The sequence below is a fragment of the Gossypium arboreum genome, chromosome 5 (assembly GCF_025698485.1).
Source record: "Gossypium arboreum isolate Shixiya-1 chromosome 5, ASM2569848v2, whole genome shotgun sequence".
Lineage (NCBI taxonomy): Eukaryota > Viridiplantae > Streptophyta > Magnoliopsida > Malvales > Malvaceae > Gossypium > Gossypium arboreum.
This window is the reverse complement of record NC_069074.1, coordinates 32276342-32300120: the sequence shown is the minus strand read 5'-3', so window position 1 is coordinate 32300120 and position 23779 is coordinate 32276342. Positions and strand designations below refer to the sequence as shown.

Sequence of the window (23779 nt, the reverse complement as noted above, 5' to 3'; positions counted from 1 at the left end):
TAAAACACTACATAAAATAGTATGCAAAGGAACTTCAATTATTCAAATTACAACAAATAAGTAACCAACAATATAAATAATACAATTAATATTAACATTACAAATAATATAAACAATAAAAAACAAAATGAAAATAAAATAATGATGAATATACATACATTAATAAAAGGACCGAAAATATATGAGTGAATAAACCCAAATTTATAACATAAATCTAATAAAATACTTAATTGAAATCAAAGTAAAATAAAAGATAATTTACAAAATAAGTAAACTACTAATTGAGACTCATATATAACACACATGAATTCACATGGATCAAGATTGAAATAATCCCTGATCCTGAAACATTGTGTTGAGATGCGGACTAAAACATAAAAGTACTTCAAATTTTGGGAATAATCTAAAAGAAAATAAAACAAATCAAATGCAAATGGGAGCAATTACAACGCGGTGCAAGGAGGAAGGATCAAACATGCAAATTATCCATTTAAATAAAAAGGCACAAATCCAACTTCTAAATCAAGTTTTCACGCAAACCTTTACCTTTCTCAAACGGTGCCATTTTGTTTGTTTCATAAAAAACAAAAGGAAAAAACAAAAAAACCTAAAATACTAACAAAAGAGAGAAGACAGAAGCACTCTAATTCACTCCTCTCCCTTCGGCCGATCCCCATAGCCCCCTTATCTGCATGTTCTTGCTTCGTTTTGATTAGTGACTCAAGATGCACAGAGGAGCCATGGAGGGTTAAACCTCGAAGACTATTTGCTTCGATTTCAAAATCCCGTCCCTGCTTCGATTGCGACGAAGAAGACGGTTATTGACTACTAAGGTAAATCCCTTATTTTTATTTTAAAATTTCATGTAAATCCCCTTCTTTCTTTTGTTTTAAAATTTCATGTAATCCTAAAAAAGAAAAACGCAAAAAAAAAAAAGAAAAAAAAGGAAAACAATAAGATTGGAAATCACCTTTTTGATTTTTATTTCTCTTTCAATATGCTTCTGTATTTCTATGGAAAAAAAAATAATCCCCTATTTACAGTATACAATTGGCTTTATATAGCCAAAATCAAAATTTTCAAATTTCCCCTTTTCCCCCTTCATTTGTTTGCTATTATTCTGTTATATTATCTGTCATTTGCTGTTGTGATTTCCATTTGTTGCAGGTATGGAGCCAGCTGGCTGATGGCGCACGTGGGACTGGCCGGAAGCAGCAGCGATGCTGGAAGCTGTTGGAAACCTGTTCGACGCAAGGGAACCTTAGGGTTTCTGCTAAAAATTTGGTTTAGTTTTGGACCATGGGGTGCTGGTCTATTTGGGTTAATTGGAAAATGTAAATGGACTTGACTTTTAAATTATTTTGGTTTTATTATTTTTCTATTTTGGTTTTGGTATAGGCCTGGGCGAAATGGGCCTATTACAGCTGCCCCTCTTTGCTCATTGTCGTGCAACGAGAATAGGGCAAAGACTTCAAATAGGGCCAATTTTGCCCAATTTTGCTGAATCTGGACTGTAACTTTAGGGAAATAGGCTTGATGGCTTAGATCTGCTCCATTGCCAATACATGGAGATAAGAGTCGCCATTCTCGATCTGCTCCACAACTACTTAGGGAGATAAGATCTTCAAACTTTAGTCTGCTTCCTTGCTACCTTAGGAAGATAAGACTACAATCGCAAACTTGCTCTCTTGCTAGCTCAGAGAGATAAGGCTAGTGTCTTAAATCTGCTCCATTGCCGATACATGGAGATAAGATTCATCATCTGCGAAGATCTGCTCCGCTGTAATCTCAGGGAGATAAAATCTTCAATTCTCAGTCTGCTTCCTTGCTACCTCAGGAAGATAAGACTCATTCTTCAACCTGCTCTCTTGCTACCTCAGGGAAATGAGGCTAGTAATAAAATCTGCTCCATTGCAACTTCAGGGAAATAAATCTTGGGGCTTAAACCTGTTCCATTGCCGATACATGGAGATAAGATTTGCCTTTTTCGATCTACTTTTTCTGTTCAGGGAAATAAGATCTTCAATCTTTAGTCTGCTTCCTTGTTACCTCAGGAAGATAAGACTACAATCGCCAACCTGCTCTCTTGCTACCTCAGAGAGATAAGGTCAATAGCTAAAATCTGCTCTATTACCGATACATAGAGATAAGATTCGCCATCCTCGATCTGCTCTGCTACTGCTTAGGGAGATAAGATTTTCAATCTTCAGTCTGCTTCCTTGCTACCTTAAGAAGATAAGACTCATTCTTCAACCTGCTGTCTTGCTACCTCAGAGAAATAAGGTCAGTGACTAAAATCTACTCCATTGCCGATACATGGAGATAAGATTCGCCATCCTCGATCTGTTCTGCTACTGCTTAGGGAGATAAGATCTTCAATATTCAGTCTGCTTCCTTGCTACCTTAGGAAAATAAGACTCATTCTTCAACCTGCTCTCTTGCTACCTCAGAGAGATAAGGTCAGTGGCTAAAATCTGCTCCATTGCCGATATATGGAGATAAGATTCGCCATCTTTGGTCTGCTCTGCTACTGCTTAGGGAGATAAGATCTTTCAGTCTTCAGTCTACTCCACTGCAAACTCAGGGAGATAAGACTTGTTATGATTTGCTGTACTGTAACTGACACTTCAACCTGCTCCATTGCAACCTCAGGGAGATAAGGTTTGTAATCTTCAATCCATTCCGCTGTAACTTCAAGGATATAAGATCTAACTTCACCGATATTACTACACCATTCTCTTGGACATGTCCTGTAGACTCGGTTTCATGTATCATGCTTATGCCAAATAATTAGGATGTTATGATCAAAATGAATCAAATGCTCCTAACTAGATGTGATGCTTATGTCAAATAATTAGGATGCTATGATCAAAATGAATCAAATGCATCTAACTAGATGTGATGAATGATATATGAATGCAAAAAATGAAAATGATCTTTTTTGAATGATCTTTTCTTTTTTCTTTTTCTTGGTAAAAAATGCTTAAGGCATTATTGCTCATTGTTCGCCAGAGCATTATCATTGATTTATTATGCTGCCATCTTGTTCGGATGGTATTCTTGACAGAAAACCCAAAGAAACAATCACATTCTGCTCAGCAAGCTTGCCCCGCTGTTATTTCAGAGTCCCTTACACTGTAGTCTTCTGGGACATAAAATTTGAACTTCCCACTGTAACCTTAGAGGAATAATCATTTGATTTCTGCTATCCATCCTGCTATAACTCAGAGGCATAGGATCTTCAATTAATTTGATCTGTTACACCATTCCCTGGGTATAATGAATAGATGTATATGCCTGATATCTGCATGAATACAGAATACCATTTTTCTTTTCTCAAGAATAATTCCATTGCTCACTTTTTTGTCGGGATTATAACACCAATTAATATCTTTGACAGAAAATCCAAGGAGATAATCTCAATTTGGGCTTTAAACATTTTCAACCCTTAAGCTTGGTGAGTTTTAAACAATAGTCCTATTTCAGGCTCCTGTATTATTTAGAAACTCCCCAAAGTAATATGTGAAACTTCCTTTATTAAAGTATTATTAGTCCAAAAATTGTTATTTCAATGCAAAATGCTTGAAAAAAGATCATAACCATGGACAAGAAAGGAATTAATTGAGAACATAGCTCGAAACAAACAAGCAAATACAACCAAGAAAGAAATCTATTAGGACGTGACCTGAAAAGAACAAGGTAATCAAAGATAACAAACAAAAATGGGTAAAAATGGAAAGCTAAGTGCCCCAGATATCGCAGCTTGAGCTTCTCTGTACTAACTTCTTTAGGACCATTTTGAGCTCAATCTGTGTTTATGGGATCCGGAGTACTTTGTCAATGCCCCAAGACGTAACATTCTTCTTTCATTGTTAATTCAGGCATAGTAAGACTATTGTATACCCCATTTTAATCCAAATTTGAGCCGCCCTTTTCGAGTTTTCAACTCAAATCCCCTTTGGTCTCAAAGCGCCCTTTGCGGGTTTTTGCCCTGGCCTCTCCTTTTTCTTTCATTTTTCAACTTTTTTGATTAATTCTTTCTTTCTTTTTATTTATCTTCTTTTATTTTGATTTTTTTCTTTTTCAAGGTTTCAAGGCGCCCTTTGCGGGTTTTCCCCTTGGCCTTTCCCATAGGACACTCTTTGACTGCATTTTGAATTTCTTGAACTGGGCAAATCCTTTCAATCAAAAATAGGCTTTCTTTACATAAGGTCCCTCTTAGTTTGACATATTTCTTCCTTTGAAGTCCTTTTGTATAGGAAGGATCTTCTTCAATATCAAACTCCCATCATGGAATTCTCGAGGATAAACCAGCATATCTGACTGTGACAAATATCTTTTAAATTTGACTGATCAGGATTGGACCCATTATGATTCATCCAACTTTAATTCTGCCAAGACTCGAAGAAAAGGAATCTCGATTTCAAAAACTGCTTCAGTCTTATAAATCAATATGTTGCCCCGGTGAAAGTCCAGGCCCATGTTCGACAAATATAGAGGGTAAATGATAACTTCTTTATGCCAATCCTTACAAGACTCAGTAATTTTTCACTATGACCCTTGTACTGTTGTTTGCTTTTCCTTTTTTTTTCTATTTTTGTACTTTTGTTTTTTCTTTTTGAATGCCTTTGCTGCATTGTGATATATTGTCTGATCTTTGAACAGACTGCAAACTTTTGACATTGCGCAGTTGTATTTGAAAGTAATCATTTCTGTCATTACTTGTCACATCCCCTTTTCTTTCTTTTTTTCTCTTTTTTTTTTTTGAGATTTGATGATATTAGTCTTGTAATATTGACATATGAAGTGACCTTCACCCTCTTCGTGAAGTAATCAATGAATGCCAAGATGAATCGATGAGAATGGCCTGATAACATCCTTGTCCCATATAGAGAATGTGACAGCCCCAAAGCGACCCTAGTCGGGAAGTGGTTTTGGGACCACTAAACCGAGGCACCAAAATATTTGAATGTGATAATTATTGTCTAGAATATGTAAATATGAATGTGTGAAAGTTTCAAGCTTCGATTTAGTCGATTGCATGTGAATTCAGTTAGTAGGACTTATGTGAGAAAATTTAGAAATGTGCTAGGCAAATGCAAAGTGGCCTAATAATGCATGTGGTGAAAATGAGGGATTTGCATGTCAAATTTCCCTAAAAATAGCCTAGTGGCCGGCCATGACAAGGATGATGGGCAAAGAAAACATGTCATAAACATGTTTTGTTAGTGGTTGATGTTAAAATGGATAAAATATTAAGGTTGTAGGAAGAGAAAAAAATGTGTGTGTGTGTGTGGTTCCCCCCCCTTGCCGTGAGTTAAGAAAAGAAAGAAAGAAAAAAAAATTTTGTTCATCCTTTCTCATCTCTTTTGGCCGAAAATTCAAAGGAAGAGGGGAGGGGTTCTTGCTTCATGTTTGGTTTGGAAGAGAATTAGGAAGAGGTTCGGCCATACTTGTATCAAGATTAAGGTATGTTTGATGTTGTGCCATGAGATTTATGCATGTTTTTAGTTGCTAGCTTGATGTTCTTATTAGCCCATGGTTCAAATCCTTGCTATGTCATGGGGATGGTATTCGGCCAAGGTGGATTTTGTGTTGATATCATTGCATGCTAAATGTGAAGCTTGTTAATGATGCATGTGATGGGGATTGATAACTCTTGAATCTCCTTTTTAGCATCCTTGAGTGAGACATTAAGTTCTTTGTTTAACCATGACCAAAAATTGAAAGGGTATGGTGTTGTGATGTATTCGGCCATGGTATATTCATAAGTGTGATTTATGCTTATTGCATGATAGGTAAAATTTGTGTTTTGGATATATGTTTATATGTGGTTATAATCAACTTGTGATTCGGCTCTTGCACATATATATATATATGTTTGTACATGATGTATTGGTATGACATATATACTATCTCAAGGTATACATTCACATATGATGATGTTTTGGTTTGAAGTATATAATTGGCCTCAACATGGACATGCATATTTGGCCACATGAGGTGAATTGTTGTGCATGCATTCGGTTAGAGGCAAGCATATTGATGCCTATTCTTGACTTAGATAATTGGCTACCTTGTTATGAGCTAGGGCCGAATGTGAGTTGGTTGTGTTTGAATATCACATGCTTGGTAGAGTGGTGGATGAAAGTGCCGAATGTGTGCATAGTTAAAGAGAATTGACTAAAGTGCTTAGATATTTGATATTGGGTTAATGATATGTGTATTCGGCCATAAGCTAGCGAATGAGACTTTAATAAGTTAAATTTGTTTGAATTAGCTCAAGAGCTTAGAGGGCCACAGTTGGATAAGGGAAAGGAAAAAGTGATCGAATAGCCGTTGAAGCCGTTCGACAACATCCGAGGTAAGTCTTCGAGTAATGACCCTACTTGAATTATATTGAAATGATTTGTCATGTTATGGCAGATAGCCGAATGGGCGTAGGGACTACGTTATAAAGTCCATTGAAATCATGCTCTTTGTGTGTGGCTATTGAGCCGAAATTGGAAGGGTTTGATAAATGCTTTGTGTTTGATCCTTAGTAACGAAAATGAAATATGGATGTGTCATGATTATTGATATATGTGTGCATGAGCATTTGAATGATACCCGGGCTAAGTCCCGAAGACATTTATGCTAGTGATTACATCCGGGCTAAGACCCGAAGGCATTCGTGCGAGTTGTTATATCCGGGCTAAGACCCGAAGGCCTTTGTGCGTGTTGCTACACCCGGGTTAAGACCCGAAGGCAATTGTGCTTGTGATTATATCCGGTTAAATTCCGAAGAAACTTGGTTTGAAGGTGAGCGTTTTGTGCTGTAATAAATTCAATTAATACGCTCGAAAAACCCAAACGATAAGGTATGTTTGCATGTGCATCGGAAAAGTCGATTCATTTGAAATAGTATTCGTTCAATCGACTAACGAACTTTCAGCTCTTAGATAGGTTGATACCTTATGTGTGTTTATGTTGATGAAGTGTGAAGTAAGTATGATTATGAGAATGTGTATTAATAAAGTGATTCATTTAGCTATGTGAACGTAATACTTTAGTCAAAGCCGATTTCATTACTTGAAACTTACTAAGCATTAAAATGCTTACCCCGTTGCTTTGGCTATTTGTTTTCTAGATTTTGCTCGTTAGCTATCGGATTCGGGATCATCGAAGTCGAAGTCATCCACACTATCAAAGCCCTTTTGGTACTCTTTTAGTTGAACTCGGGATATGGCATGTATAGGACTACCCTTTGTTGTTTTTCAAGTACTTTTTGTGATGTATGTGTGTACAGCCATGCGAAAATGGCTCGTAGAAGTGGAGTATGGCATTAGACCATTTGTGTTTATGTAAATATATATATGGTTTCATGATGTGACTATGGACTGGAATGGAAGTGTTGGGCAAATGATCAGCCATTGGAATGGCTAAATATGATCATATGTGGACCTATGTGTGACAAAACTATAGTTGGTCCATGGAAACCACAAAATAGGTAAAGTTTACCTTGAAACAGATGCTAACAGCAGCAGTGGTGTAGATTTGAAAAATCACTAAAATTTTTAGGAATGGAATTAAATAGTGAATAAATTATGTAATCGAACCTTGATGAATATATTTTCATATGGAAGTAACGAAACCATCATATGAACAGTATATTAAGAGATATTAAAGTTCTCGTGAAATAGGGCCAGAACCGTTTCTAGATCCCCTGTTTCGACTTTGAAAATTTACCATAAATTATCCAGAAACAATTAGAATCCATACCTTATATGTATATATTCCCCTTTGAGTATAGTTTCATTAGAAACAAACGGTATGAGTATTGAAGCTCTGTACAGGGAGATATCCAAGTCGTAATACATGAAGGTCAGAGTAGTCGAACCCAAAATCAGGGGAGACTTTAACTAATAAACTGTACCAATTGGCCTGACCAAAAATTCTAGAAATAAATCCACAGATGGATATATGAGTCTAAATTTAGGGAAAATTTATGGAATCAGTTTTCAAGTTTTGAAACTTGAGATATGATTTTTAAGGCGACAGTGACACAGTTATCCAGCTTGTCTGGAAATGTTAAATTGGTCGGTGCAATAAGTGGATTAAGCCCGTTAACCCCTCGTGTCCGACTCCGGCGACGGTCTCGAGTACAGGGTGTTATAGAGAAAATCTGTGAAGAAATGAATGTGACTTTAACTAATGCAATCATCTTCCATGGTGGATCAACAATACCCAAACCTCATGGTCAGCGTGGCTACCATGAAACCTTTAACATGTGTCATTCTGGCACTGTGTAGACATTTTGTATCATCCACAGATCTTAATATCTCAAATATATCTCAACATGATCATGTGAAAACATCTTTGAATTTCTTGAAGTAACTCAAATACAATTTATTTTGTCCTTGTGATGACTCAGGTTTCAATCTTTGCCCCTTGTTCACAATGTCCATTGACCCTTCGTAAAGTAGGATTAGTTTTTTCATCTTGTTCTACCGTCCTTAACAAATCAGGAAATAAGTCACAATCTTTGTCATCTCCAAAGTCCTGAGATCAACTTAAACACCTATCTCACCCTAAAAGGGAGTCAGTTACAGTGTTGCTCATGTCATTGATATCTGGGGACCTATAGTAGGTACAAAGGCAAATTTCAAGGATAGTTATTTGTATGGTATGATCATGAATAAAGAAAGAAAGCATATTTTAAAAAAAAAATAGTCCAAAGAACAAAAGAATGAAAGAATATTTACTCCAAAAGAATGCATTTTATTGAAATAAAAATTTTGGACACAAGCCTATTTCACAAGAGGATTCTTATTGCCCCTAAGCTTAAAAGCAACTAGTGCGTTTTGAACATTAGTCTAGATCAGTTCTAAAAATACAGGGATATTTTCCACAGTCTCATTGCTTAAAATATTTCCAAGTACATAAGGGTTTGGAAACCTTTATTCCCTGGACTTCTCTTTGGATATGTCATTCAGATTCTCTTTGATGATTAGTGGTTATAACCCTTGGTTGACCTATGTTGACCAACGATGTTCACTTCATTTTTCTTGCTTCCCGGAGTTGACCTTTTGGCACCTTCTCCCATATCTATTTTCCCATTTCTTATCGCATCTTCAATCATCTCACCGGACATTACTATATTTGAAAAGCTCAAAGTAGCACTTCCCAACATATAGTCAATGAACGGGGCTTCCAGAGTATAGATAAAAAGCATCGTGGTCTCCTTTTCCAGAAGAGGCGGTTGGACTTGTGTTGCTACCTCTCTCCATCTTTGGGCATATTATCTGAAGCTCTCATTTTGCTTCTTTTCCATATTCTGCAAGGTAATTCTGTCAGGTGCCATGTTTGTTACGTGACTATACTGCTTCATGAAGGCTTGTGCTAAGTCTTTCCATGATTTGATTTTAGCACGACTCAATTGATTGTACCATTTAACTGCTGACCCGATCAAACTGTCTTGGAAGCAATGGATTAACAGTTGGTCGTTATTAACATATCCTGTCATCCTTCGACAGAAGATTGTGATATGAGCTTCGGGATAACTAGTCCCATTATACTTTTCAAACTTTGGAGTTTTAAATTTTGACGGGAGTACTAAATCGGGGACCAAACTTAGATCCTTAGTCAATTCCACAGTAGAAGTCGATATTCTCCATTACTTTCAATTTTTCCTCCAACCACCTATACCGATCCTCAAGTTGTCTTGGTAATTCCCTCTCTACTTTTTCCATTTCATCTAGATCAGGAACTTCAAGATTGGTTGGGTTGCCCCCCCAATTAGAGCCTAAACCTGTCGGATAATCAAAGGTACCGGCCTGATATTGCTGATTTTTGACAATAGGTACACCTTGCGGATACGTCTGAGCACTTACTGGGGTAAAACCCAGAGGGTCCTCATTATCTATCCCAATGTTGATCACTGAACTTTTTCTTTCTTCAAGCCCCTTTTTCAGCAATTGAGACAACTGGTTCAACATATTCCTTTGAGACTCTAGCACCAGATCCCTCATATCTTGCCTAATCTTCGCCAGTTGCTCTTGCATCTGTATTTGTAACTGGTCTTGCATCTCTCTTTGAAGTTGTTCGTCTTTCCAATCTTTCGTCCATATCTTTTATCTTAGCATGGGCACCGTAATGACGCTTGGTTGGTAAATTTTGTGTTGGTTCCCAGATTAAGTGAAATGATTTCAACTAATTAGGGATCCCTTTTATGAAAATTTAATGCAAATGATGAAATGATGCAATGCAATGCAAATGCATGGGATGAATGCAAAAGAAAGAGAAGTTTTGATTTTCAATCTAATTCCATTAGAACAACTTTTCTAGAAAACAAATCCCTTTACATAAAAACGAATTACATATACGGTCTTGCTTTCATATTCTAGGTGAAGACATCGATCCATTTTCTTCGTGAAATCCAAATCTCGCAAATGCCTCCATAGCTCTTTTTTGCTTGATCCAGGCTACGACTTATTATCCTCATGCCGTTGATTAGCTCCTATTAAGAAAATTGAGATGAAACGGCTTTCGAACGATCTTTATCAGCTTGAATCTTCAGGTAAGGACTTGTTTTTCTCCACGAACTGTCAGCATTCTTCCGTCAATTCAAACAACCATATTATAATCCACTTTATCAGGAAATTCATTTTCTTATGACAAGCTATTCTATTTAGCAATCAAATATGAATCAACACCTCCTTTCTATGATAATGTAATGCAATGCAATTATAAACAAAACAAAAACAAAACACGTTAGTACAAGTGAAATAAATATCAAATAAAGTACCTATTCAGGTGACCACTAAATTTGGGCAAGGTTCTACGTCAGGTGGATTCTCAAGGTTCACTATATGTGGTTCAGTTCTAGAGAAAGGGTACCTGAACCAATAGATTCCTCAATTCTCACCCATTATAGGCTCATATGAATCGAGTTCGATTCAGGGGAATATATTTCCTTATGACCATGCGGAGATGAAAATCTCACGAAACCATAGGTACGGATGTATCCCGGAAGCAATCCACTAGCCCATACGGAGGTGAAAACCTCACGAAAGCATAGTTTCTTACTCCCACTTAACAGGTATAACCACGGCGGTCATGCAATGCAATGCCATATTATTCTACAATACTCGAACCACAACAATCATGCAAACAAATGCAATTAAAAGAATCATGATTTTCAAAACAAATTTTCAATTCTTTGACAAAAGGACAGCTAATAATCAATTTTATGGCCTGGCTCTCTTCGTTCAATCCCCAGCGGAGTCGCCAAGCTGTCGAAACCCTTTTTTATTTAAAAAACAATAGAGATCAACTTTTAAAACCGAGTGTGGAGTTACCACCAATCTCTTGATTTAGGTGTGATTGGACCATCTATTAAAACGCTTTATTCAATGAAAAATAAATTTGGTTTAGGTAAAATAAAAAACGGGTTCGGGAGTTGGTTACGCATGAGGAAGGGTTAGCACCCTCATTACGCCCAAAAACTGGTACCAAATTGATTTGATGCTGTCCTTAAAAAATTTTAAAAGAAAAGATTTTCCAAAGTATAAAAAAAAATGTTTGAATAGCTCAAATTAGTGGTCAAAAATCTCTCATTCCAAAGATATGCAGTTTCATACCCAGTACGATTGGATACGATCTTTTATACCTTTAAGATGCGATCAATGTTTGACTTTTGAAAAAAAAATTAAAATCATAAAAGGGGTTATCCAAATATTTGGTTCACCGGAAAAGTCATACCCAGTACGATTGAGCACAATTTTTTGAATTCCCCAAACATTAGATATTGCCTTATTTCAAATTTTTGAATAATGAAATTTAGAAATTTGCTTAAAGACATGTTTATTCATTTTAAAATTGATGAAATATTTAATGCATTGTAAAAATAATAAATATGAAATAATATACTCAAAATACAATAAACCTTGCTTAATACATCTTACAATCATTCTAGGTATAATGTAACAAAAAAATTCTTTAAGCATGGATAATGAATAATTAATATAAAAATAATATACATGATCATAACACAAAATAAAATGATGTACAAAAATATATATGAAACAAAATGAAGAATTAATGATCATATAAGATATATATAAGTCGACACATTTGCATAAAACTTGGGATATATGTTTATTGAAATAGTTATTATATATTTCAAAGTTCAAATCAAATCATATACAAAATATTTAAAACACAAATTTATTCAAAATTGATAATTCACAAGATAATTTAAATAATGTATTAAATATGAAGGAATAACAATACATGATATAAAATAATATACAAAGTAAATTTATGAAACTTTTATATACAAGTAAACATTGGGTATTATTATTGATAAAAAGAATGAAATTATTAATGTATAAAAAATGAAGTAAATATACAAATTATATAAGTAACAAAATATATATATTATCATCATTTGTTGTTGTGATTTCCATTTGTTGCGGTATGGAGCCAGTGGTGATGGCGCACGTGGATCGGGCTTGAGGCAAAGAACGATGCTTGAAGCTGCTGGAAACTTGTTTGGCGCAAGGGAACCTTAGGGTTTCTGCTGAAAATTTGGTTTAGTTTGGGGCCATGGGGTGCTGGGCTATTTGGGTTAATTGGAAAATGTAAATGGACTTGACTTTTAAATTATTTTGGTTTTATTATTTTTCTATTTTGGATTTGGTATAGGCTCGGGCGAAATGGGCCTATTACAGGCATATTCAGATAAAATTGATCAGAACATACTAATTGCACATATAGTTTAACATATCAAAAACATGCTATTGGCACATTCGACCATCACAAAAACAAGCAAGTATCATTTCAGCAACACAGTAGGGCCTCATATGCATTTGACTAACTCAAATTAGGGCATACTCACCTTCGATCATGTTACCTAACTCACTTACCCGTATTTAGCCATAACTGAAACACACCCACAGTCAACCGGATTACACCAAATTTTATAGTTAGGGGAAATACTTACATTTGGCCTCTGCCAAAAGAAAAAACAGGTCACAATCGAACGATATCAATTAAAACTCAACATCATTTGATTGTTATCATACACTCATATATCACATAGGGTTAGGATTCACACATATACGACCCAACAAGATTTATTTACTCATGCATCCAGTCATCACCAAATCACACGATACACTTATGAATAAGATACACATATACACATATTACAAAATGTTAGGACCTATACTTGATCTATGTAGAGGATGGCTAAGGGTGGCAAATAAGGGCTATCGAATGTTGAGAGAATCAGCCACGGGTCGCTAAAGGGCTATTAGGGTTTAGGATTTAGGGCTATTGCGAAAGGTTGTTGCTGCTGTCGGTTGGTGGCGCACAGGAGCGGTAGATTACAATGGCTATTGGTTATATGCGATAGGATGTGATGACCGCCAATGCAGAAGATAGGGCGGCAAAAGAAAAGAACATTACGGTGTTCATTGTGAGCTTATGGAGACTAAAGAAAAAGGGAAAGACAGAAGAGATGGGAAGGAATAGAAAACAAAGAAAATTTGGCAAAAGGGCGTTATAACAACAAAAGAAAACAACGTGCAAAACAAAGTGGAGAATGAGAGGGAAGTGGGATGGCAAGAGAGAGAGTTTTGAGAAATAATTCTCAATTTAAAAAGAAAATAAAACAATATCACAATTTATCTGTTATCACTTTAGAGATTGCATTTGACTCACTCTTTAAGAGGGTTTAGGTTAATTACCACTTTTGCACACAACAAGATTTGAACTTGAGATCTAAAGGAATACTAAAACCTTACCACCAAACCAGTAGGTTGATTGTTATAGGTGAGCAAACCATTTTTAAATCGAGTTTTGGAAAATGGGAATCGACTTTAAAAAAGAAAACAGGAGTTGACACCAATCTTTTTAGGTGCGATTGGATCACCTTTAAAACATTTTGTTTTAAAATCATTAGTTTTGGTCTGCGAAATAAAAGAACGGGTTCGGGAGTCGGTTACGTTCGAAGAAGGGTTAACACCCTCGTAACGCCCAAAAATTGGTACCTAATTGATTATCAAGTGTCTTTAATGTCGGAAATTCAAAAATTTCAAGATGTAGTCCACTTTAAAATATTTTAATTTTGAAAATTGGATTCACTCGTATCAAAGTATTGACATTAAGTTAACCTTTTTTGGAAATTCCTACCTTGAAACCACGAAACGCTATATCCAATAAGTTAGGACATATTGCTTTGAAATTCCAAGATAGTGGCTTGCACTTGGAAAACCTTTAAAATTTAGAAGGGTACTTGATTATTCGAACTCAACGAGAAAAGTCGCAACCCAATAAGTTAGGGCACTACTTTTCTCGAAGCTTCCAAAACCGATCATTGCCTTTTTATTTTTTTGAAAAATTTGAAGTCTCATTTTTTTTAAAAAAAAAATCGATGCATGAAGGAGCATATTAACATAACATACGAAATAACATGTTACAATGATAGGAAAGTAAGAGCATAACGGCATAAATATCATACACTAATCAACATATATAAGAAATAAAACATGACAATTTTAAATAAGAAAAATATACATAAAACGGAATACATATTAAAGAAGAAATAGGTAAAATCCCTAAACATATAATTCAACATATATTTAATCATATTAATGATGCATGATATACAATATATCAATGTACATATATAAAAAATATTCATTTGAAAATAAAATATAAAAGTCTAAGATATAACATATAACATAACAATAATACATTAATACTAAAGTAAAAATAAATATTGTATAATAATAAAAAAAGTTTTAAAAAATATATGTATAATATAAACAAATAATAAAAATGTGATATTTAATAATAATTTTAAAATATAATATATAATAAAAATGTATTTATAAGCATAATAATTACATAAAAAATACAAAAGATATTGGTTTAGTAAAATAATGTATAGAATATAAAATATGCAAAAGAATTTATATTTATAATGAAATAATTATATAATATATATAAATATAAGTTTAAAATGAATAATTAATGATGAAATTTATGTATTATAATATTATAATATCTTCAAAATGTGTAATAATAGAATATAAATAAAATAATTATTAATATATAAATAAAGATAAATATATAATACAAGTTTAAAACCTTTAATGATAATAATATATAGATAAAAATGTATAATAATATAAAATGACTTAATAATATATAAAATAATTATAATATATAATATAAAAGCATATATATAAAATAATATAAATATATAATAAACATATAATATAATAATAATATATAAATAATGATGTAAAATAATAATAACTTGTGAAAAATAATATATAATAAATAATAATAATATAAATAATATATAATAAAATAGTTTTATAATATATAATATAAAAATAAGGTTAAAAATAAAACAAATAACAATATAATAAATATATAGGGTTAAATTTGAAGTTCAGTAAAATCTCAGGGCAAATTTAAAAGAAATAACAGTGAATTAAGGCCCTAATTAAAACGCGCGTAAAACAAGAGGGACTCATTGGGCAAATTGCCCTATTCCTCAAAACGGCAATGTTTCCCAGAATGTAATTTAACAACTGTCGAGACTAAATTGAAACAATTGTAAAATATTAGGGCCAAATTAAAAAAATAAAATAATACGTAATTATAAATTAAAAGAGACGAAAGGACCGATTGGGTAATTAACCTAATTCTAAAAACATGCGGATCCTCCCTGGGTAATCGGGTCAACGCGCGGATCCTATGGCTTAATATGACACCGTTTTGAGCTTATTGAGTTAAGCAGAAACGATGTCGTTTCGAAGAGGCTATATAAGCCAACTTTGCAGCTTAAAGATCATTTTAACACTGGTCTTTAAAAAAAACAAAAAAAAAACTCTGCAGAGGGGAAGAGAGAGGTCCTAGCTCCGACCTCCGGCCACGGTGCAGTGTTTGCACAAGCGCCTCATGCGCCGTCGTACACGGTGGTCTGAAGGCTTAAAAACCTTCGTCCTTCCACGGGTAATCTCCCTTCCCTTAGATCCTTACTCATGCAGGTTAGAACAGTTCATATATATTCAAAATATAAGCACAAGATATGCGATGTAAATCACCTTTTGAGAGACTGTTGATATTTTTGAATGAATATCTGTGAATATATATTTCTATTTCGTAAGAAAAGTCCTTTTACAATGTTTGATTCAGGCTTTTATAGCCATTACTGTGATTTACATAAACTGGAAAGAAATCAAAGATTTCTTTCCATTTCTTATCTGCTGTATCATATCTTTGATTGTGATCTGCTGAAATCTCTTTATTTTAGTTTCCCTTTTGTTCTCAGGTAACCCACGAGAATCTTGCTCAATCACTGATGTTTGCACACTAATGGAGCCAATGCCAGATTCTGGCGTGTCTTGCGCGTTGATGGTGGCGGTGATGAAGGCTTCGATGATGGCAGTGACGGTCCCGGCCTTGACTGTCATGTCGATATCTTCGATCACAGGAATGCCAAATCTGCTTCTTCGATTTGTTCTCTGATAATACAGAGATGCCAAATTATCTTAGATTTGCTTCATCGTAAGCACGTGAAAGCCAAATCAACTATGTCTTCGATTTGTTCCTTGTAAGCACAAGGATGCCAAATCATCTTAGATCTTGCTTTAGTCTAATCGTCTGAAGGTCAGATCTGCTGTGTATCTGCTCTCCATTGAAGTGGAGATGCCAGACTTCGATTTGTTCTCTGACAATAAAGAGATGACAAATCATCTTAGATTTTCTTCATCGTAAACACGTGAAAGCCAAAGCAGCTATGTTTTCGATCTGCTCCCCGCCGAATACAGAGAGATAAGATTTGTCATCTTGGATCTGCTTCAGTGTAAACATCTGAAGGTGAGACTGCTATGTGTCTGTTCTCCATTGAAGTGGATATGCCAGACTTCAATTTGTTCTCTGACAATACAGAGATGACAAATCATCTTAGATTTGCTTCATCGTAAACACGTGAAAGCCAAATCAGCTATATCTTCGATCTGCTCCCCGCCGAATACAGAGAGATAAGAATTGTCATCTTAGATCTGCTTCAGCGTAAACATCTGATGGTAAGATCTGCTATGTGTCTGCCTTATATCAAAGTGGAAATGCCAAACTTTGATTTGTTCTCTGACAATACAGAGACGACAAATCATCTTAGATTTGCTTCATTGTAAACACGTGAAAGCCAAATCAGCTATATCTTCGATCTGCTCCCCGCCGAATACAGAGAGATAAGATCTGTCATCTTGGATCTGCCCTGATGAAGGTCAGATCTGCTATGCTGCGGCCTGTTACCCTACTGTTTTGGGTTTTAAAGTGCGCTGTCTCCGATAACCTGTAAAATGATTATGCTTGATAATTTAGGATGCCATGCTCGAAGTGAGTCGAATTTTCCTAATTAAACATGTTATGATGAAAAATGTCATGAATATGACCCTTATCCTAGACGTCATCATTCATTCCTTCATTTGTCTTTTCTTTTCTCAAAGTTTCATTCATGCTCAGCCTGTAAGCCGTCCTCCAATGCTACGATCCATTGAGGATGTCTGTAAGAACTGAATTATTGGCTTTGTCTATTTTCCTTTTGGACTGGAATAAAGGAATTCCTCGAGTTCTTTCATCCCTTACTTACATGAATTTCTCGAACAATTGTCCTGTCTTAGTTTCTTGTGTTATCTATAAATTTCAGAGTAATGCGCAAAACTTCATTTGTGAACATATTTAGTTCATCTATCATTATTTCAATACAACATACTTAAAGAATAGTGAAAGATGAATAAATTTTTAAGAATAATTAGATTTGAATAAATTATCAAAAAGATACAAAAGGGAATTAATCTGCTAATCTATCTTCTAGAAGAAATAGAGTCTAAAGATAGCAAATAAGATAGAAGTTAGATCCTCTAGATATCGCCGCTTGAGTGCCTATACACCAGCTCTATGAAGTCTTTCTTGAGTTCAACATATGTTTAAAAGATCCCAAGTACTCTGTTGATGCCCCAGTTTGCAGCATTCTTCGCTCTTTGTAGCAAGATCATTGTGTACTCTTCAAAATTTGAGCCGCCCTTTCGGGTTTTCAACTCAAAACCCCTTTGGTCACAAGGTGCCCTATGCGGGTTTTCACCTTGGCCTCTCCGTTTTTTTTTTAAATCTCAAGGCGCCCTTTGCGAGTTTTCACCTTGGATTCTCTTCTTCTTTAGACAAAGTATTTTTTAACTGAGTCCGAGTTCACTGGATTGGGAAAACTTTTCCCATCCATTTCCGCTAAGATCAATGCACCACCGGAGAAAGCTTTTTTGACGACATACGGCCCTTCCCAATTCGGCATCCATTTTCCTCTAAAATCCTTTTGAATAGGAAGCATCTTTTTCAGTACAAGGTCTCCCTCATGGAATTCTCTTGGTTAAACTTTCTTGTCATAAGGTCGCATCATTCGCTTCTGTTACATCTGACTATGTCGAATGGCTTTTAGCCTCTTTTCCTCAATCAAGTTCAACTGGTCATACCGAGATTGAACCCACTCAGCCTCATCTAACCTTATTTCTGTCAAAACTTGAAGAGAAGGTATTTCTACTTCAATAGGTAACACTGCTTCCATCCCATAAACTAGCGAGAATGGGGTTGCCCCAATAGAGGTTCTAACAGATGTTCGATAAGCCAGGAGTGCAAACGGTAACTTCTCATGCCAATCTCTATAGGTCTCAGCCATCTTCCCCACTATTTTCTTAATGTTCTTGTTGGCAGCCTCCACTGCCCCATTCATTTTTGGACGATAAGGGGAAGAATTATGATGCTTGATTTTGAATTGGTCGCAAACCTCCGCTATCGCTTTGTTGTTCAAATTCAATGCATTGTCAGATATGATCTTCTCAGGCATTCCATACCGACAAATGATCTCTTTCTTCAAGAATCGACTCACTGCTGACTTAGTAACATTAGCATAAGAGGCGGCCTCTACCCATTTTGTAAAGTAGTCAATTACCACGAAGATAAACCGATGTCCATTCGAAGCTTTTGGTGATATTGGTTTGATAACATCCATGCCCCACATAGAGAAGGGCCATGGAGAAGTCATAACATGTAAAGGTGAAGGTGGTACATGAATTTTGTCTCCATAAATCTGACACTTATGGCATTTCTTGGTATAGTTAATACAGTCCCCTTCCATGGTGGCCCAATAATAGCCAAACCTCATGATTTGCCTTGCCATCGTGAACCCATTTGCATGCGTCCCGCATACACCTTCATAAACTTCTTCTAAAATTAGCTTAGCTTCCACAGCATCGACACATCTCAAAAGTACTTGATCTTTCCGTCTCTTGTACAGGATATCTCCATCTAAAACATAGTCGCAAGGTAACCTCCTCAAAGTTCGTTTATCATTTTCACTGGCCTATTCAGGGCATTTAAAATCTCTCACATACCGCAATATATCTTGATACCAGGGGTTATTGTCATTTCCTTCCTTCTCAATGTTACAACAATGAGCTGGAGCCTCGTAAACGCTTATTTGAATTGGCTTTATTTCTTCTTCTTTATTCGCCTTGATCATTGAGGCCAAGGTTGCTAAAGCATCTGCCATCTGATTTTCGTCTCGTGGGAGATAATTGAAGGTGATGTTATCAAATTCCTCAAGTAACCCCAAAACTACCTTTTGATAACTAATCAATTTAGGGTCCCTTGTCTCCCATTCACCTCTAAGCTGATAAACAACCAATGCCGAATCTCCATATACTTCTAAGGTTTTTATACCTCGCTCTATAGCTACTTGAAGTCCCATGATGCATGCTTCATATTCAGCCATATTATTCGTGCAATCAAAGTCCAACTTGCACGTAAAAGGATAATGATCGCCATTCGGAGATACCAAGACTGCCCCAATTCTATTTCCGACTACATTAGAAGCACCATCAAAATTGCGCTTCCAAGAAGAATTTTCAGTCATTGCTATACACATCAACTCCTCATTTGGAAAATCGAAGTTCAATGGCTCATAATCCTCTAGAGCCCTACTAGCCAAGAAGTCTGCTACCACACTTCCTTTTATAGCCTTCTGACTTATGTAGACTATATCAAACTCCGAAAGCAAAATTTTCCATCTCGCCGTTCTCCCATTTAGAGCCGTTGACTCCATCATGTATTTCAACGGATCAAGTTTTGAGATGAGCCAAGTGGTATAGTATAGCATGTACTGTCTTAATCTCCGAGTTGTCCAAATCAGCGCACAACACAACTTTTCAATTGGTGAATATCTCATCTCACAGTCAGTGAACTTCTTGCTGAGATAATAAATTGCCTTCTCCTTTTTCCCTAATTCGTCATGCTGGCCAAGCACACATCTCATAGAATTACTGAACACTGACAAGTACAATATTAATGGTTTATCTGGGCTAGGTGGAGACAATACTGGAGCATTCAACAAATACCGCTTGACCTTTTCAAAAGCATTCTGGCATTCCTCATCCCAAGTACCTTGATTGTGCTTTCTGAGAAGGCGAAAGATAGGATCACATTTCTCGGTTAGTTGTGAAATGAACCGAGCAATGTAATTCAATCTTCCTAGGAATCCTCAAACTTCCTTCTGAGTACGTGGCGGGGGTAACTCTCGTATGGCTCTGACCTTGTTTGAGTCGACTTCAATTCTTTTTTCACTGACTACGAAGCCTAATAACTTTCCTGATCTGGCTCCAAAAGTACACTTTGCTGGATTGAGCTTCAACTGAAATTTTTTCAACCTCAAGAACAATCTTCTCAAGACCTCAATGTGCTCTTTTTCTGTGCGTGACTTGGCAATCATATCATCAACATATACCTCAATATCCTTATGCATCATGTCGTGAAACAAGTTCACCATGGCCCGTTGGTATGTTGCCCCTGCGTTTTTTAGTCCAAATGGCATTACTTTGTAACAAAAGGTGCCCCACAAGGTTATGAATGTTGTTTTATCCATGTCCTCCGGATGCATCCTTATCTGATTGTATCCTGAGAAACCATCCATAAAGGAGAACAACGAATATCCCGCTGTGTTGTCTACTAAAGTGTCAATGTGTGGTAAAGGAAAATTATCCTTTGGACTTGCTTTGTTCAAATCTCTGTAATCAACACACATTCGTACCTTCCCATCCTTCTTAGGAACAGGCACAATGTTAGCTACCCATTCGGAGTACTTCACTTTTTGCAAGAATCCTGCATCGAACTGCTTCTTGACTTCATCCTTTATTTTCAAAACGATATCTGGCCTCATTCTTTGCAACTTCTGTTAGACTAGCTTACAGTCCTGTCTTATCGGAAGTCGATGTACCACAATGTTGGTACTCAATCGGGCATATCCTAATATGACCAGGCGAAGATATCCTTGAACTCTCGAAGTAACTCAACCAGACCATGTCTTGTGTCCTGGCTAATTAGGGTTCCGATTTTCAACTCTTTCCCTTCCTCTAGGGTTATATTCTCTATTGCCTCTTTCTCATGTGGCATGATTTGTTTATCCTCTTGCTTTACCATTCTTAATAGATCGAGAGAAATGTCACAATCTTGAACATCTTCAAAATCCTGAAGTTCCTCTAAACACACGTTTTGCTCGCTAGAGAAATTAGGAGCTGCAGTATCATCGCTCATATCATTGATATCTAGGGACCTGTGGCGGTATGAAAGAATATACAAAGAATGAATGAATCTAAGAATGATTGTTTATGTGCTATGAATAAAAGAATAAGAATTGCCAGAATTTAAAGGAATATTGGTCGATAAAAATGAAACAATACTCGTTTAAATTGATAAAAGTTATGCTTTATTTAAATAATTATAGGTGAACATAGACCTCTTTCCACAAACATAATCTTACTACTCCTAGGCCCTAAAGTAACAAACATGTTTCGAGAATTACTCTGAAAAATTTCTAAAGACTACAGTTTGTCTACCCTAACCGAGTGACCCAAAGGACTTAGTACAGATACCCCACTCACAATCTCCTCAGAGTATTCCAACTTGTCCATAATCTGTTCTATGGCCTCCAATCAATATTATCCCATATTCGAGGCGATACCAGACACACCCCTAAAGATCTCCGCTCCGTTGGCCCGGAGTCGTTCAAAAATCGATCCTCAAATTCCGTTGCCCGAACTTGTCTCGGTAACCCTTTCCAGAACACGAAGCATTGCTTGTGACAGAACGTCATCCCCGGCACCACGATCATGAGACTCCACTTCCGTTGCCGATGGTACCGGTGCATCCACCGCCGACATATGTCTCGAAGACGAAGATCTCGCTCGAGCACTTCCTCGACTCCGTCCACGGCCTCTTGTACTCATATCGTATTATCTTGATTACGAATTTTTATACATTAATTAATATTCCAGTGTTTATTACAGATGTTTTATGAATCGACAAGAGTTCGAGTTTGTTTTCGTAGAATCAAAGTCTAGCTACTGATTCGATCTCTTACCGATTTTCCTATGGTTTCGAGATCATCCTATCTAGAGTATCCTAATAGGGTTTCAAAGATGCAGACAGATAATTCAGGAAAATATTCAGAAAAATTTAGAATACTTACAGACTTGAGCCGGAGATTCGGAATGCCACCTTCTAAAGATCTAAATTTTGAAAATCGAGTTTTTTGCATTCTTTATAAAATTTTTACTTTCGAAAATCTTTGTTTTTGTAAACCCATTCCACAGTCGAGTTGTTGCAACCTAGGTTCTGATACCACTAAATGTAACACCCCAAACCCGGCCCAGACGTTATGGCCAGATCCGACATGCCACATCGAAGCGTTCAAAACATTTTATATTGTTGATCTAGAAAAACTTACTTAGTGTTTTAAAAGATAATTTCATTATAGGTTAAAGTGAATGGAAGCTGTGCACCAGGTAGGAAATCGAAAAAGAGGAGGTGAGTCTATCGGACTGCTTAAGTACCAAGCTCCCTTCGGATCCAATCTTAGACAAGCATACCGCCATTGCCACACCTTGACGTCATGTATATTTCTAGGAAACCGATTTGATTAAGTCCTTGTTATCGTGGTATTTTGAAATCAATTGTTGTTTCTGAAAACGCGCCCTAAATCTTTCCAACTTCAACAGTTAAAATAAGTAATACTTATCTTAGTAACACATATTAAAACCATCAAGAATAATTAAGCGGCCTTATTACATTTAAAAAAAAACCCAAAACCTCAAACGTAAATAAAAGGATATCCAGTTCACTAGAAGAAAATCAAACTTTCAGAACGGGTGGCCACTCCGAATTCCCTCACAGCTCTAAGCCCACTATGGTTGGGGATTACCTGCATGGATGGAAATAAAAGGGGTGAGTTTGGGGAAACTCAGTGTGTAAATTAACCCAACCATAGCCTATATCAGCTCAAACCACAGAAACAGAATAAGTTGGCCTTAGCCCAGAATAGAAATTCAAAATAAAGCCCATAGGCCCATAACAGATCAGAACAGATATTACATGAATGCAGAAATCCCAACCCAGATTCATCTATAAGACCCCCGTACCAGCCTTACACCATGTGGGGAGACTACTCGACCCACCCAATCGCTACACACTACAGAAATCGCAGTGAGGCTGCCAGATATTGTGACGAAGTCATCGATCTGAATATTGTGGCGAGACACGTAACGTATATATGTGGTAGAGCCACGATCAGATATATGTGGCAAAGCCACCAGATCAGATAATCGTGGCATAGCCACGGAAACAGAACAGATATATGTGGCAGAGCCACCAGATTAGATAATTGTGGTATAGC

General features: G+C 36.1%; 2 long non-coding RNA genes across 2 annotated transcripts; both read left to right on the top strand.

Moving 5' to 3' along the window:
• Positions 1-550: 550 nt before the first annotated feature.
• On the top strand, positions 551-1373 carry LOC108450809 (uncharacterized). Its single transcript, XR_001866276.2, has 2 exons — positions 551-833; positions 1168-1373. It is a non-coding gene; the product is annotated as an uncharacterized LOC108450809 (long non-coding RNA).
• Positions 1374-6270: 4897 nt separating this feature from the next.
• Positions 6271-7367, top strand: LOC128292992 (uncharacterized). The gene is made up of 2 exons (XR_008283001.1): positions 6271-6364; positions 7130-7367. It is a non-coding gene; the product is annotated as an uncharacterized LOC128292992 (long non-coding RNA).
• Positions 7368-23779: the final 16412 nt, after the last annotated feature.